The sequence below is a fragment of the Eschrichtius robustus genome, chromosome 6, assembly GCF_028021215.1.
Source record: "Eschrichtius robustus isolate mEscRob2 chromosome 6, mEscRob2.pri, whole genome shotgun sequence".
Classification (NCBI taxonomy): Eukaryota; Metazoa; Chordata; class Mammalia; order Artiodactyla; family Eschrichtiidae; genus Eschrichtius; species Eschrichtius robustus.
In genome coordinates, this window is record NC_090829.1 from 121,400,746 (window position 1) to 121,416,531 (window position 15,786).

A 15,786-nucleotide genomic window follows, 5' to 3' on the forward strand; every position below is an offset into this window, starting at 1 on the left:
AAATATTTCTTCCACTATTCAGCATAATGTGAGAAACTCCCAATAGCTTTCATCTTTAAATAAATTCCTGTGACTGGGTTGTTATTGGACATGTTTCTTGAATAAAGATTAAATTAAAAAAAAACTAATATAAAACAAGAAAATCAATATTGCTCATCAGTAATAGTTTTGGAGATTCTACAGATGATTTTTTTCTCTGAAAAAGTGTCCAAATACTCCAGTGTAGTCAGTCAATTAACACTTAGGTGACTCCTATGATTCCTGGTTCAAGGATGACAGAGCTGTATGAAATACACATCTGCTTGTTTCCAAGGCTGGTATGTTTTTCTTTGACTTTTCATATAATTTCGACACAGTATTCTAAAACCTAATTGATAAGTCTCTTTATATTTTAGGTGTTACAAGGGACAGTAATCTTTCTTTGTGACATATCTGAGGACTTTGATAAATATCTTACGGGGTGAAAAAAAGAGTAGGTCTTTAAATATTGTTAGACATCTTTGTCAGTGAGGATCCTTAGATACTGTAATTCCAGATCACTAGGTATTATTTTTTATAGTTTTGACACTTGAGGAAAAATTTGACGGGATGTAAAATTGTGGTGCCATATCATCTTTCCCTCAGAAGCCTGTAGGTATCCCTCTGCTATTCTCTGACACCAAGTATTGAACTAGCCTTCTTTTACGATTTTCTTTTATCTTCTGATTGCATGTGCATCATCATTGTCAGCCAGTTTTCCTTTATGTGTGTGTGTTATTTTTAGGGCTGATGGATTCTATATATTCCTTGAGTTTATACATATGTGAGAAACCTTCCTCTTTCTTTTATACTTGAATGATACTTTTCTGGGGATTATATGCATGGGAAAATGACAAGTTTATTTTTTTTCCTTGGAATTCTGAAGATATTTTTCTAATATTGTCTTTCTGACACAGAACATAATTGGGAAAATGTCTAAAGCTAATTCTATACCTTACTTCTGTATGTGACATGTTTTATATCTGCTTGATTGCCTAGAGAATTCTTGTTTCATACATGAGGTTCAATAGAAAATAATTTGGCATTGATTATTCTGAATTGAGTTTTCTTGGAATGTTGTGTACCTTCTTCAGTTTCCACTTCATTTAAAAATTAACCTTCCTTTATTAAAATTTTGAAATTGTTTGTTGTTCAATTTACTAGATGTCTTACTGGGGGTTGGAGTCCAGTTTTTTTAGGTTGGATTCTCTTAGTTATTTCTTTATATTATTTATACATTTCTCCTAATTGTTACCATATCTGTAACTCCCTCATACATTTTAATTATATATGATGTTCAACTCTGGGTTTTTTGTTCTCTGTTGTTTGTAATTTATTGTTAGTTTGTATAATGCTGCTGATTCAGATTGCAATTGGTTTTTTAAATCATAATCTTTCTCTTTTAACCACTTCTGTGTTTTATTATCTTATTATTGTCTTGAACTTATTTTCTTATTAACTTATTTTATAATAAATAGTACTGTAGAAAACTTTCCTTCTGTTGAATTTGCTTCTAGAATCAAAGTTTTGGGCAACATTTTATAAACTAGTCTCTTCCCCTCTCCCTTCCCTCCTTCCTTCTTTCCTTCTGAGGTATATTTGCATGGCTGCCTTGCTATTACTTTTTATTTGGTTCATGCTTTACTTAGTTCCCTTAGGCTCTTTCCCATGGTTTTCCCATAGAGTGGGTGAATTCTCCATGCTTTTGTATGAACAACAGTTTGAGGAATGCATATGATCTGCTTTTTTACTTTTTGTAAACTGAGGGGTTGGGGGAAGGTGTTGAGAGAGGAGAAGAAACTCATAGGAGGCTATATACCCCCTTTGTATGATGGGCTCATATTCCTTTCTCTCTTCTGCAATTTTACCAAACACCCTGTCAAAAGGTTCCTTTGTACTAATGTGGGATTTTTTCTGTTTGTGAATGTGTGTGAGGTACAACTGTGCTGCACACTCTTTCCTACAATTTGATGAATAGCGCTGAGAGACCACAAGGCCCTATGGTTTTCTGCCTGTCTCCACTTAGATGCCCTAGCGTCATTAGCTACTAGGGGTCGCTAGTCCTGAGATATTTTCTCTTTTCTCAGGCTGCTGACTCACCAATTTGACCTGCTTTTCTACAAATTGCAGGATATTAATGAAAATTAGAACTTTTTTGGAGTTCTTTTCAGCAATACTGGTGGAGAGGATAGGGTTTATAGATGACTGATAGAAAAAAGAGCCATGTTGAGCTTCATAATATTCTTGCTATTGGATATAGTTTTTGCCATGAACTTTGTTGTTTTTTCTTTTCTGTTTTTTTTTTTTTGCCCCTGCTGGTGAATTTTGGCTAGCTTATAACTAGTTTATAACTCATTCAATTAGATTCTTGAGAAGGGTGCTTTAAACTTCAGCTTTAATTCAGACTTTACCCAAAAGTCCATCCAATGTAATTTCTGACCTAAAGACTATTCCAATTTTATTCAACTAAACTATACCTAAAAATTAGTTTAGATGTCATACCAAAGCTTCCTGGCTCTGAAAAAATTTGAGTACACAATATTACTTAGTTCATTTAGGGACAGTGTTTTCAGGTGAATGCTAGTTTACTAATGGATACATGCATGAAAACTGAAAATGAAGAGAATAAAAATCCTTTCAATTTATAGTAATCTCTTGCATCGTTTAACAGTCCGATCAAACAGGAGTTGGATTCCTGTACTACTTTTAGGTTGACAGTAAAAAGAAATCCTTTAAAGTTGTTACACACTGAAATATTCTGTTTAAATTGCAAAACTGCATCTCTTGAATTAGTAAAAAATGTATCTGCCATTCAAAGAAGGTGGTGTGACGTGAAAAACGCACTAGTCCTATAGACAGTACACCCACCTTTACATAGAGACATGGACCTTGCCTATGCAACCTGGGGCATTTCACTAAACCTCTTTTTGAGCTGCAGTTTTCTCATCTGGAGGACAAAGTTATTGATCTTAAAATCACTTTCATTTCTAAAATTTCCTGAGTTTATGATTTTTATGGTCCCTTCCAAAGGAAAGTATACAATTTATGTCTCTTCACCTTAAAAAGTCTTTGTTTCCCAGATTTCTTTCAGAGATTCACCTAAAAATCACCTGTGTGAGACAAGGTCTTTTCAAACATTTTCTTAAGATCTTTTCCTTCATCTCTCCCACCAACCTTTCAGTCTCATTGCAGCTTTTTTTATCCTTCTCTTGTCTGACTACAGTGAAATCATATTTACTTTCCCTTTGCTAATGCAAATTCTGCTTCCCCGTTCTTCATCCTTTTTTCCTGCTCCACACGTGGCTTCTTACCTTGCCATATGAAAGTCACTCTCACCAAGCATATCTCCCCAATCTGCTTTTGTCTGTAAAGTGGATTATGAAACTTTTGAATCAAAGGTATTATACCTGGACATGCTGAACTGCATAGCACTTAACTGTTCCCAAAGAGAACTCTATTCATGACAGTATTCAAAAATAGACCTGTATTTCAGGAAAGAAAAATGAGCTAGGCTGGGAGAGATTGGTTTTTTCTCGTAGGGGTTGCCACACTTTTTATAGCATCTTAGTTGGCTAGTAGGGAGCTTTGAAAAAAATATCAGTATGTTTTTCCCTGTCACCTGCTAGCTTAGGTCATTTTCAAAGAAACCCCCTATGTATCCAGAATCCTCACCAATTCACAACCCCATGATTTTATATTATTGTGGTGGCCACATCTGTAGCTCAGGCTGGATTTATCATCTCACCATGTTACTTTTGAACTTTAATCATCTTAGTGCCTGGAGGTCAAAAGAGTTTTTGATATTGAAAGGGAGTCAGCCTACTTGTCAAATTTTCTCAGTGCTTTTTTGTCTAATTGCCCTGTTATCAGCACCAAAGTCTTTGGTCAAGCTGTACTTTTTCCACAGAACAAATTTTCCACATTAACTTGCTAAAGCAGTTTTCACTGTCATGTCATTAAAACAGTTCCAGAAAGCTCATCTTCTTTTCTTTTCTAACTGAAAGAATAAAGATAAGATCGAATTAAGAGACCATCTAGTTAAGGAAACTAAAGTTTTCAGCTTTGATCCAGATGTCAAAATTCCCACATAAAATTTTGCACTTCATTTTATGACTATGCCTTTTTAGATATCACCCACATAAACCCTTTTGGTAATATTGTTTACTAAGTATATGCATAGCTTCTTTACATGAATTTTGTTTACTTCTCCTTTATTATCGAGTTGTCAGTTCCTAGATGAAAGTGGCCAGGTATGTAGTGAGCTTTTGCTTAAATAATGTACTGTATCCAGAATTATGTGTTTAATGAATGTTTCTTGCTGCTACTGCTGAGTTGGGACTACTGACATTAAAAATAAAATAAAATAACTTGCCACTGCAAGTTGTTGTTAAGTCATTATTTTAGGGTGACAAAGTCAATGACAGAGGCATGAGTTTGGTGAAGTTGGTTAGACATAAGGAATTAAGTAGGGTACATATATGTTAATTGAGATTTCTTACACTAGGTCATTGGAGAGATTACGTAAAACTAAGAAAAAATTTGTATAGACATAACTGTGGTGGAGATCACTCTTTCCTTCTTTTCATTCTCCCTCATCATTTTAGTGATGGAACTCCCTTAGTTTTACCTGTGAGCCATGAGCAACAGCTTTCTTTCAGTTTAGATGTGGCCTTGTGATTAATTTCAGGAGAGTGGGGTATGAGAGAAAGTTATATGTGCAACTTCTTGATCATCTCTTTAAGAAGCCTTGCTATAATTTTCTTCTTTCTTCCTGAAACCTGTAAAATGGGGAAAAGTAGTGGTCTTGGAAGCTACTTGTGAATGGCAGAGCCAGCCACATGCCCTGGCCCTTTATATCTGTGCTAATATGTGAGAGGAAAACAAACATCTGTGTCATTTAATCAACCTATTACTTCTTTACTTCACTTTTACAGTAAACTTTAACTCTGGGTTTTGTTGAGGAATTTAAATATAATTCATGATGCACTTTTAAAAAATTTTAAAAAATATCTTTAGAAAGTGCTCACTTGTTTATTTGAAAGTAGAAGTTCCTTAATTGCTATATTTTAAAAACATTTTTCTTTTTGATGACTAACTGTTCCAGTGTAGGAATGTATTAGTTCTGAACTTAATAGACTGCCATTAGAATATTAATTATGATATGTCTATTTTTTCTTAGTTTCTTTAAATTTTTTTCTAATTCTTATGATTTTACAGTATTTATACTCCATTGTAACCGTCAATTTTCCAGGATATCCTAGATTAAAATTCAGATCATCTTAAACATCTTTTGGACAGTGGACATGTGTGGATGTACTGTTAATATAAGGCATTTGTTTTGAGAGCTCATTTTGCCATCTCCCTGGTTTGCAATGGTGTCTAAAGGACATTAGATCCCTATGATTTATCTATACCATTAACAAAGTGGAGATGGTATTCTTTAGTTTGTGAAGTTCTAATATTTAGCCAAAATGTGAAATCCTTTGATAAAGTCACAAACTATTTGCAGCATATTCTAAAGCATTTAAAAAATGTCTTCTTGTTGGTTTTGACTTTAAAATTTCCAGAGCTTTTGACTTTATCTCTTGCTATTGGACATGATAAGCTCATTCACTCAAGAATATACACATTTACATCCTGCTGATACCTTGAATGCACTTATCTACTGTGGACACATTTTCTGTGATCTTTATTTTGCTTTAATGAGGTTTTAAGATGTTAGTTTTGAAGACAAAGCCTGCTCATAGCAGGTTAATTTGAAATAAGCCATGCCAGTCAACTTTCTATCTCTTTGAAGATAATGGTAAAATGATCATATCATTTTACATTTTGATTAATTGTAAGATTAATGTTTTTGTGTGAGGTAGCAGTTTGAAGTGAGTGGATATAGAATAAACCATAATCAAAAAATCATGTTGATTGTAACATTTCAGACAAATTTTACATAAAATGCCTTGAAAAATAGTTTCAAGATTTTGGACATGTAAACCTAATCACCATTTATTTGACACTTCTGCTTTAAAATTTTTTACCTCTTTTCACCAACAATACGGTATTAAAAATTCAATCAAAAAGTCTCCACTTTGTGAAGATAAGAAGGGAAAAATAAACCATTCCAACACCTTACATAATCCTACTATTGTCTCCCTTATATAAAAATTCTGCCAGAGCAAATAAGCAAGTGCAATGACAGCTCGACGGAGGTCTCTGAAGATAAAGAATAAACAGAGATGTTACAGAGAGATTCCCAAACATAGTTATGTAGTTAAAATGTGGAATTAAAGCATGGAATGCAATTAAAATAGCTACCACATTTCTTTTCAAGAGAAGACTACTAAAAAAAAATGCTACTTTAGAAACATTTTAAGATTCCTACTACTAAGTTTGTATCTACGTTGAACAAGATTTGTTATGTTCACACTTCAATTAAATTCAAACTCAATAACCCTGTGATAAAAAAAGACCCCAACCCTCTCAGATGTCTGTATCCTCTAGATGTTTCTGATATAGAAAATAAAATAAACCCTTCAGTGCAATGATCCGAATAGATTGTCAGGAACTAATCTTGCTCAATGTGAATTGATCCATATTATGAAAATAATGACAGCAACATGGATGGACCTAGAGACTGTCATACTGAGTGAAGTAAGTCAGACACAGAAAGACAAATTATCATATGATATCATTTATATGTGGAACCTAAAAAAATGGTACAAATGAATCTATTTACAAAACAGAAATAGAGTCACAGAGGTAGAAAACAAACTTATGGTTACCAGGGGATAAGGGGGAGGAAGGATAAATTGTGAGGTTGGGACTGACATATACACACTACTATATATAAAATAGATAACTAATAAGAACCTGCTGTATAGCACGGGGAACTCTGCTCAATACTCTGTAATGGCCTATATGAGAAAAGAATCTAAAAAAAAAAAAAGAGTGGATATATGTATATGTATAACTGATTCACTTTGCTGTACACCTGAAACTAACACAGTATTGTAAATCAACTATACTCCAATGAAAATTTTAAAAAAAGAAAATAATGAGGAGAATGTTGTCATCATAAACAGCTTTATGTGTCAGTCAGAACTGCAGCCTACACACGTATAAACACACGTGCACACAGACTCACGTGACAGCACACACATAAGCACATACACACATGCACTTGCACACAATCATACACATACTCAGAATCGCATACACATTCATACAAAAACAAGCACACGTATATTCACACACACACAAACATAATTGGAATATAATTGCCAAAAATGCTGTATCCGTTTCACAAGGAACCTGTTAGAAAGAATTGAAGAGCCAACCTTCCCCTAGCAGAGTTGTTGGGAGAAGTTGAGCTTGCCTAGAGATTTAAGAAGAACAGTCCCTTTGCATCCTGGTCTCTCTCTTCAGCTAAAAGGTAACTACACGTGTTATTCATTTGTTCTCCCAATTATGACCAATTAACACAAAAGACATGATACCTTATCTCCATCTCTCCCAAACACACCCTCCTCTCTGGTTTCATTTCATCCATTAATTTCTTTAATATTTGGTACCAGGAGGCAGACAATATCCAAAAGAGAGGGTCTAAAGGACACCCTGCTTCTGTGAATTATGCATGAGGGAGTTAAGTCCGTAATTCTGAAAAGTGTCCTCCTGTGCTTTTTCCTGCATCTCTTATTTTTATCTGCTGTGACCAGATGGAATGATGTCATTTTGCAGCCAGTAAGGTAGACTCAATGATTTTATAGTCACATAGGTAGCAATGACAGTGGTCACAACTTTGTGAGAGTGGAATTGTCTGCCTGTATACATCAGATGGCTGGGCTATAACTTTAAGCTCGAGTCAACCTTCCTGTGCTTGGGGGTTGCCATACGTGTGACCTCTTGTTAATACAGAGAAAATGGCACCCTCTCAATAATTATAAAAAATACATATAGCTGTATTCTTGTTCACAGGAGAGAATACTCTCATTTAAATACTTCAAAATAAACCTGACCAATCTCTGCTAGAAAACATTGTTGAAATTGGAACCACCAGGGAAAGAAAATAGACTGACTACGGGCTGTTTATTGAGTGTATACTATAAACACTAGATCTATGCCAAAGCAACAGAATTCTCACCATTTGTAATTGTAGAGGACTGTATCATTTAAAAAATATTATTTATACTACCCTAGTAGGAAAGTATCCTTCTCTGCTCCACTGACATCAAGATTGACCATGACCTTTGCTGCATTCCTCCCTGCAAGTAGAAAATGCATGCTGTCATGTTATGATTTTTTGGACTAATGAAATGTGAGTAAAAACAAGTCATTATTTTTCCCCTGTGCAGTGAGAAAAGCAATTACCCAGATAGGGCTGCTCTGTCAACCTCTGACCAACAATGGGCATGCAACGTGGGCAAGAAATGGATGTTTGCTGTGTGTCACTGAGACCTGAGAGTCATTTTCTAATGCAGCATAACTTAGCCTATACTGACTGATACAGTAATAGTGGAGGTATGTATATGCAAATAGGAGGCTTTTCTTTTCTAAACGCCAGACTAGAAGTCAAAATCTAAAGTTCCCTTCTTGATTTTGCTAATAACATTATCTTAAACAACTTAAGTAAGTGGTTTGAGTTTTAGCTTCTGCATTTATACAATGAATGGTTTAGATGAGACAATGTTAGCCCGCTTTAGCATCACTGAGTCTATGGTAAGAGTAACCTTAAACAGCATTGCTAAAATCACCATTTGTCTTACTTCAGGCTGCTACAACAGAATACCATAGACTGGGTGGCTTATAAACAATAGAAATTTATTTCTGACAGTTCTGGAGTCTGAAGTCTGAGCTCAGGGTGTCAGCATGATCAGGTTATGGTGAGGACACCCTTCTGTTTGCAGATGGCCATTTTCTCATTGTATCCTCATGTGGCAGAAGAGGCAAGAGAGCAATCTGGGGTCTCTTTTTTAAGTGCACTAATCCCATTCATGAGAGCTTCACCTCATGACCTAATCATCTCCCAAAGACCCCCCACATCCTAATAATGTGACATTGGGAGCTAGGAAGTGAAGTTTGGAGGAACACAAACATTTAGTCCTTAACACCATTATCTAGCTTTGCTGTAATCTCTTTCCTTTCTTTATTTTTTTTATTAGGTAATTGGAAGGTGGTTGCATAGAATACTAACTCAATCACCATCAGTAACTTGCACATATTAAAACTCATATATCACCTAAAACAATTAGTAATTTGATTTAGTGATATTGTTATCCTTTATGACACCATACTGGATTAAACTGTGGAATATATAACAAGCACACTTGATCTTGCTGCTGTATGAAACCAGCTTTTGATCTCTGATTTCTTGTTAAGTACAAATAGCATGGCCAGGCTTGGGCAGTGAGAAAGATACTGCCAGTGGGATGTACCATGTAGATGTCACTCTGGGTCTTAGTTACATTAGAGAGATCACTGCAGTGAGTCCCAGCAATATATAATCAAAGAGTTTCCTGGTGTGTGGGCTTTCTTTCTCCCCCAAGAGGTATATAGAGAGGATGTGAAGAGGTTATATCTTTACCATTCAAAGTTTAGTCTCTGAACAATATCTGGAAGCTTGTTAGAAATGCAGACTCTCACCAGAATAATTTACCAAGAATCTCTATTTTAACAAGATGCCCAGATGCACATTGAAGTTCTAAAAGCACAGACTTTTCAAAGAATAAGCTTAGTGAGAAACTCAGAAATTCTCTTTTTAACTGTTATTTTAAATGTCTGACTTGGGACCACTATACCATTGAATACCATACCACTAATATTGGGAAATGCTACATACTAATAGTTGTGAACATTGAGAATATTAATACTAATAAATACAAATTTGGGGAAACAGCACTAATGTAGCATTAATGTGACCTGCAATGATATAAAAATGTGCAGTATATTAAACGTTTCAAATCAGCTTTTGGTCTTTGCGTAGAAGAATCTGGAATTTTATGTTCCAAGACCTTGGTCACAGTTTTCATTGCTCCATCCTGATTGTGAAGGGAAGGCATTGCTTTGTAAAAAACATTGACTTTTGAGTCCTCCTTCTTTAGTTCAAATCTTGGCTTCTTGTTACTAACTGTAAAACTGTGGATAGTTTCTACTTAATTTCCCTGTCAGTTTCCTCACCAATATAATGGGTATAATAATTGTCTAACTATTAAGAGAAAACTTCAGAAAAAGTTCTCCTTTGAGACCAGATATTCTTATGCCTGGTCAGATAACAATTTTCCCTTTCTTAGGGTTCTAAACAAATTCTAGCTAGTGTTTTAAGTTAGGGATGCCAGAGGTCAGCACGTTTCTTGTAAGATAACTACACAATTTCATTAAAGAAAAATAGATAACATATGCAATTTCCATACTTTGTTTGGGGATTGTGCTCTCACTCTATTGAATGTATTTCTCCTTAATCTATTTATGGAATAGTTTGCTCCTTTGTTTAAGGTCTGAATAGCATTTTTCTGATATCAAATTTTGCCCAGAAAGATAATGGATTAAGTCTCATGGAGACTGTAAGTACATTTCATCATATGTTTTAAGTTCAACCTTCACTGCCCTAAGAGAAATTATTGTTGACACATCCCTTTGGTTATGTCCACTGAAAATTACAATGCCAGCTTTGAGCAAAAGACTTCTCACACTATTGGTGTTTCTGCCTTCAGGCAGAGGGCTGAAAGCAACGTATTACCCTTAATAGACAATAAAGGGAAGATGAAACCCTTGGAGTCTTGATATTTTGTTGTACTATGATTTTTAAAAATCACAGTATGGTCTAACTCAGAGAAGAAACATGTCATTTGGGAACAGATCTTTATTTCATGTGATTATTTTTTAAATAGAGTAAAATGAGATAAAACACATAAAGATAATTTCTTACATTTAATGATCATTTACTACACTATGTGTCATTCTAGGAACTTTACATGTATATTTTATTTAATTCTTATAATAACACTGTGGGTTAGGTGCTACTATTATTCCCTATTATTCCCTATTATTCTACTATTATTCCCTATTATTCCCTATTATTCTACTATTATTCCCTATTATTATTATTCTATTATTATTCCCTATTATTCCCTATTATTCCCTATTATTCTACTATTATTATTGAGAGATGTGGAAACTGAGGCACAGAACATTTGAGTAACTAGCCTAAGGTATTAAAGCCAATAAACACCAGATTCAGGAGATAGATTCAAGTAGTCTAGGTCTAAACAGTAAACTCAGTGGTTTTACATGTGTCAATTTAGGTAAATTAACTTGATTTTTCAAATGCCCTTCTCTGTAGGGTTCTAGGCCAGGCTGGTCCCCAAAGAAATGAGTGCGATTTGGAAGGTGGATGTGAAACAGTAACTAGTAAGCTAGGAGGTGGGTGCCATGGCTCCAGGCATCACTGTGGGTTTCACATTGTTGCTGATTGGCTAGCTCGTCTCAGCATGGGGCTGCAGCCAGCACAGAGTTCCTTCTGGTTCTTTAAGCTGTGGGCCAAGCTCTTCTGCAGTGCCAAGGTGAAGGCCCCCTGCTTCTTCTGCAGGTCGCTTAAGGCTACATGTTGCATTAGAAACAGTAAGAAAAGCAATGAATGACAGGTATGGGTTTTAGTTTATCCTCGTGGGTTTTGGTTTGTCCTCATGGTTTCTTATTTATTTTTCATTTTTCTCATTTTAGATGCAGATTTTATTCAAAATTACTTATCCTGCTGATCTATAGCCTGTCCCCTCCCGAATGCAGAGGCAACAGTCTTCTATAGCTTTCACTAACTCTGGTCTGTGATTCCTTGTTAGTGACTTTTCTCTGATCCTCCAACCATACCTTTCCTAATCTTTCCTTTTGTGCATTCTTTCATAATTGTGGAGAATCTAATCTCCAAAATGAATTTCTTACTCCATATTGCTCAATGGTTCTCCTTCCCTAATAGAACCATCACTGGTACATATCTCTATAAAACAAAAATACTGATTATCTATAAAAGAAAGCCTTTCCTGATAGTAACCGATTATGGCTCAATGTGTTTAGCATAATGCCAGAGACATTATGATCACTTAGTGATGTTCCATATCACCCTCATCTTCATCTTCATCCTCTTCCTCCTTAAAAATTCATGGAAACACTACCACAAACCTAATCAAAAAGGGGAGATTCAAGTGTGCTTCAGTTAAAGAAGAAATCGTTTCAACCAGGCATCAAGAGTTTGCTTAAATATTTTTTAAAAACATCTTTATTGGAGTATGATTGCTTTACAATGGTGTGTTAGTTTCTGCTGTATAACAAAGTGAATCAGCTATACATATACATACATCCCCATATCTCCTCCCTCTTGCGTCTCCCTCCCACCCCTCTAGGTGGTCACAAAGCACCGAGCTGATCTCCCTGTGCTGTGCGGCTGATTCCCACTAGCTATCTATTTTACATTTGGTAGTGTATATATGTCCATGCCACTCTCTCATTTCATCCCAGCTTACCCTTCCCCCTCCTCGTGTCCTCAAGTCCACTCTCTACGTCTGCGTCTTTATTCCTGTCCTGCCCCTAGGTTCTTCAGACCTTTTTTTTTTGTTTGTTTGTTTTACATTCCATATATATGTGTTAGCATATGGTATTTGTTTTTCTCTTTCTGACTTACTTCATTCTGTATGACAGACTCTAGCTCCACCCACCTCACTACAAATAACTCAATTTCGTTTCTTTTTATGGCTGAGTAATATTCCATTGTATATATGTGCCACATCTTCTTTTTCCATTCATCTGTCGATGGACACTTAGGTTGCTTCCATGTCCTGGCTATTGTAAATAGAGCTGCAATGAACATTGTGGTACATGACTCTTTTTGAACTATGGTTTTCTCAGGGTTTATGCTCACTAGTGGGATTGCTGGGTCATATGGTAGTTCTATTTTTAGTTTTTTAAGGAACCTCCATACTGTTCTCCATAGTGGCTGTATCAGTATACATTCCCACCAACAGTGCAAGAGGGTTCCCTTTTCTCCACACCCTCTCCAGCATTTATTGTTTGTAGATTTTTTTTTTTTAATTTTTATTTTTTATTTTTATTTATTTATATTTATTTTTGGCTGTGTTGGGTCTTCGTTCTGTGCGAGGGCTTTCTCTAGTTGTGGCGAGCGGGGGCCATTCTTCATCGTGGTGCGCAGGCCTCTCACTAGCGCGGCCTCTCCCGTTGCGCAGCGCAAGCTCCAGACGCGCAGGCTCAGCAGTTGTGGCTCACGGGCCCAGTTGCTCCGCGGCATGTGGGATCCTCCCAGACCAGGGCTTGAACCCGTGTCCCCTGCATTGGCAGGCAGACTCTCAACCACTGCACCACCAGGGAAGCACTGTTTGTAGATTTTTTTGATGATGGCCATTCAGACCGGTGTGAGGTGATACCTCATTGTAGTTTTGATTTGCATTTCTCTAATGATTAGTGATGTTGAGCATCCTTTCATGTGTTTGTTGGCAATCTGTATATCTTCTTTGGAGAAATGCCTAAATATTTTAATGGAAAGTGTGTTCCTTCACAAGTTCTCAAATGGAAAGCCATTATATTTTCCACCTCTAAAGCAAGTATTTTAAATGTTCTTCACCAATAGACTCATAGTGTTATCTGAGGCGTGTTTATTCTTTAGGCTTCCTTTTAGCTCGGCAATAATTTCCAAACCTCATAACTTCTGCTAACTTGAGAGAAGATTCTATTTTCCAGCCCTTTCATACTCCTTTTCACCCCCTTCACATCCTGAATATCTTAACCTCTAGTGCCCAGACTTCTCCCAATTGTCTAACAAAGCTCTAAACCCAGCCAAACACTATGGAGAAACTATACAGCCATTCCTTTACTCTACACTCCTGTTTTGACATCTCAGTGAGTCTAATTACATGTAGTAATTTCCCAGTGCCAGTTAAAGTCAGAAAAGTGCTTCACTGAGGCATTCTTGCAAAATATGACAGATGGGCTCATTAGTCCTTTGATTCATAAAACCCATGGTGCTGTTTTGCTTAAAATAAGAAGCACAAAATAAGCAAGTCCCTGATAGGTTTAATTCAGAGTCAGACCTAAGTAATGCCAACTCTGCAGATTCATGCAAAGGACTGTGCACATGAGTGCATTATGCTTTGTGAAAAGTTACGAGCTCTAAACCCATAAGCTATAAGCCCCTTAGGAAAGGGCTGGGAATAACAACGGCTAGACAAAAGATGTACAGAAAAGCAAGAGTGACTTACTAAGTTGCATGCTGTTTATGTTTTCTTGATGTAAATACAGCATTAGAAAGGATGAAGAAATTAAACAATGAGCCTTAATAGAATGTCAAAAAAGTAAGATGCCAGAGATTTTAAAGGCAAAGAAATCCCTAGCAATGCATGACTAATACAAGACGGAATAGTATCTGTTCACAAAGAAGCCAAAGTAGAGGAAGACGTCTTTGGAATGTCGACACTAAAATCTCTTCAAGAAAACGAGTAAAGTAGCTGCATACCAGTAGAAAAGTATCCTTATTAAAATTTTCATTCATATTGATTTGGTCCTCCATGTTTTGTTGTAATCAGCAAATCTGCCTGGTAGGACTCCACAGTCAAATCTGAATTTAAAATTATGGCTAGTAGGTTTTTAAAACTTATCTGCTGTCTTTCCTTTGAATGCAGCTTCAAGGAAATCTGCATAGATTGTAATATTTCTTACACTTTTTAAAAATAATTAAAAAATCAAGAGATAGTAAGAAAGGAAGTCCCATAATGTAAATCTTTATTGAGCAAAAGGCTTCCACCAGTAACCTAAAACATCTCTGTTGTTGGAGAAGCTATGGTCCTTTCAGTTTCTCCTGGGATGTGTCTGTTTCCATCATTGTCTTCCATGGTATGTGAATCATAAGATATATCTTAATCTTAGCAACTACTTATGTAGTTACATAGGTAAATCATTTAAGAAATTTAAATATATATGCAGATAAGAACTTCTCAAAGTTTCAAATGTTGTGATAATATTATCTTACTGGAAAACTGTTTTGCCTTATACCACATTCAGGAAAAAAAAGCTTAAAAATATCCTCCAAATTTACTTGTACACAATTCTCTTACATATTTTGATGATTCAGATACATCAGTATTCTGATCTTCAAGCAGGCTTGGTGTCAAAAGCCTTTACTAACCTGAATGAAACATAACAATGAAACATAATATTTTTGGGTGGGAAAAGAGAAAGACAGTAACATTGATTTTTGGCTCTGCACCAGACTCAATGCTATGAATGTGACAAATGTTAACAAAATATCTCTTTTCATTTGTATATTTATTCCCTCCCTAAATATTTGCAGGAAACCTTTTTTAACTCTGCATACCTTTTTCTGTAATGGTCTTTGTTTTCCTTTCTAGCTTCAAGGGCACACAATTGCTTTATTTTACAAACTCTTGTTTAGCTACTATGTATACAGATAACCTAAGTACTTGTACTTCACAGATACAACCTCATTTAATCTTCATATATATTCTATAAGGTAGGAATTAATATAATTCCCTTTATACGGAGGGAGATACCAAGGAATAGAGAAGTTAATTCACTCTTCCATTGTCGCTTAGCAAGTTAGCGGCAGATTCAGAATTCAGATGATCTGGCCACAGAGAGGTGCTCGAATGTGCAGTGTTGTGATGTGTAACAAGAAGCTCCATGAGGAGCTGAATTCAATGACTTCCGCTCTCTGATTAGAAGACTTTCTATTTCTTGGTTTTATTAAAACATCCTTTCTGA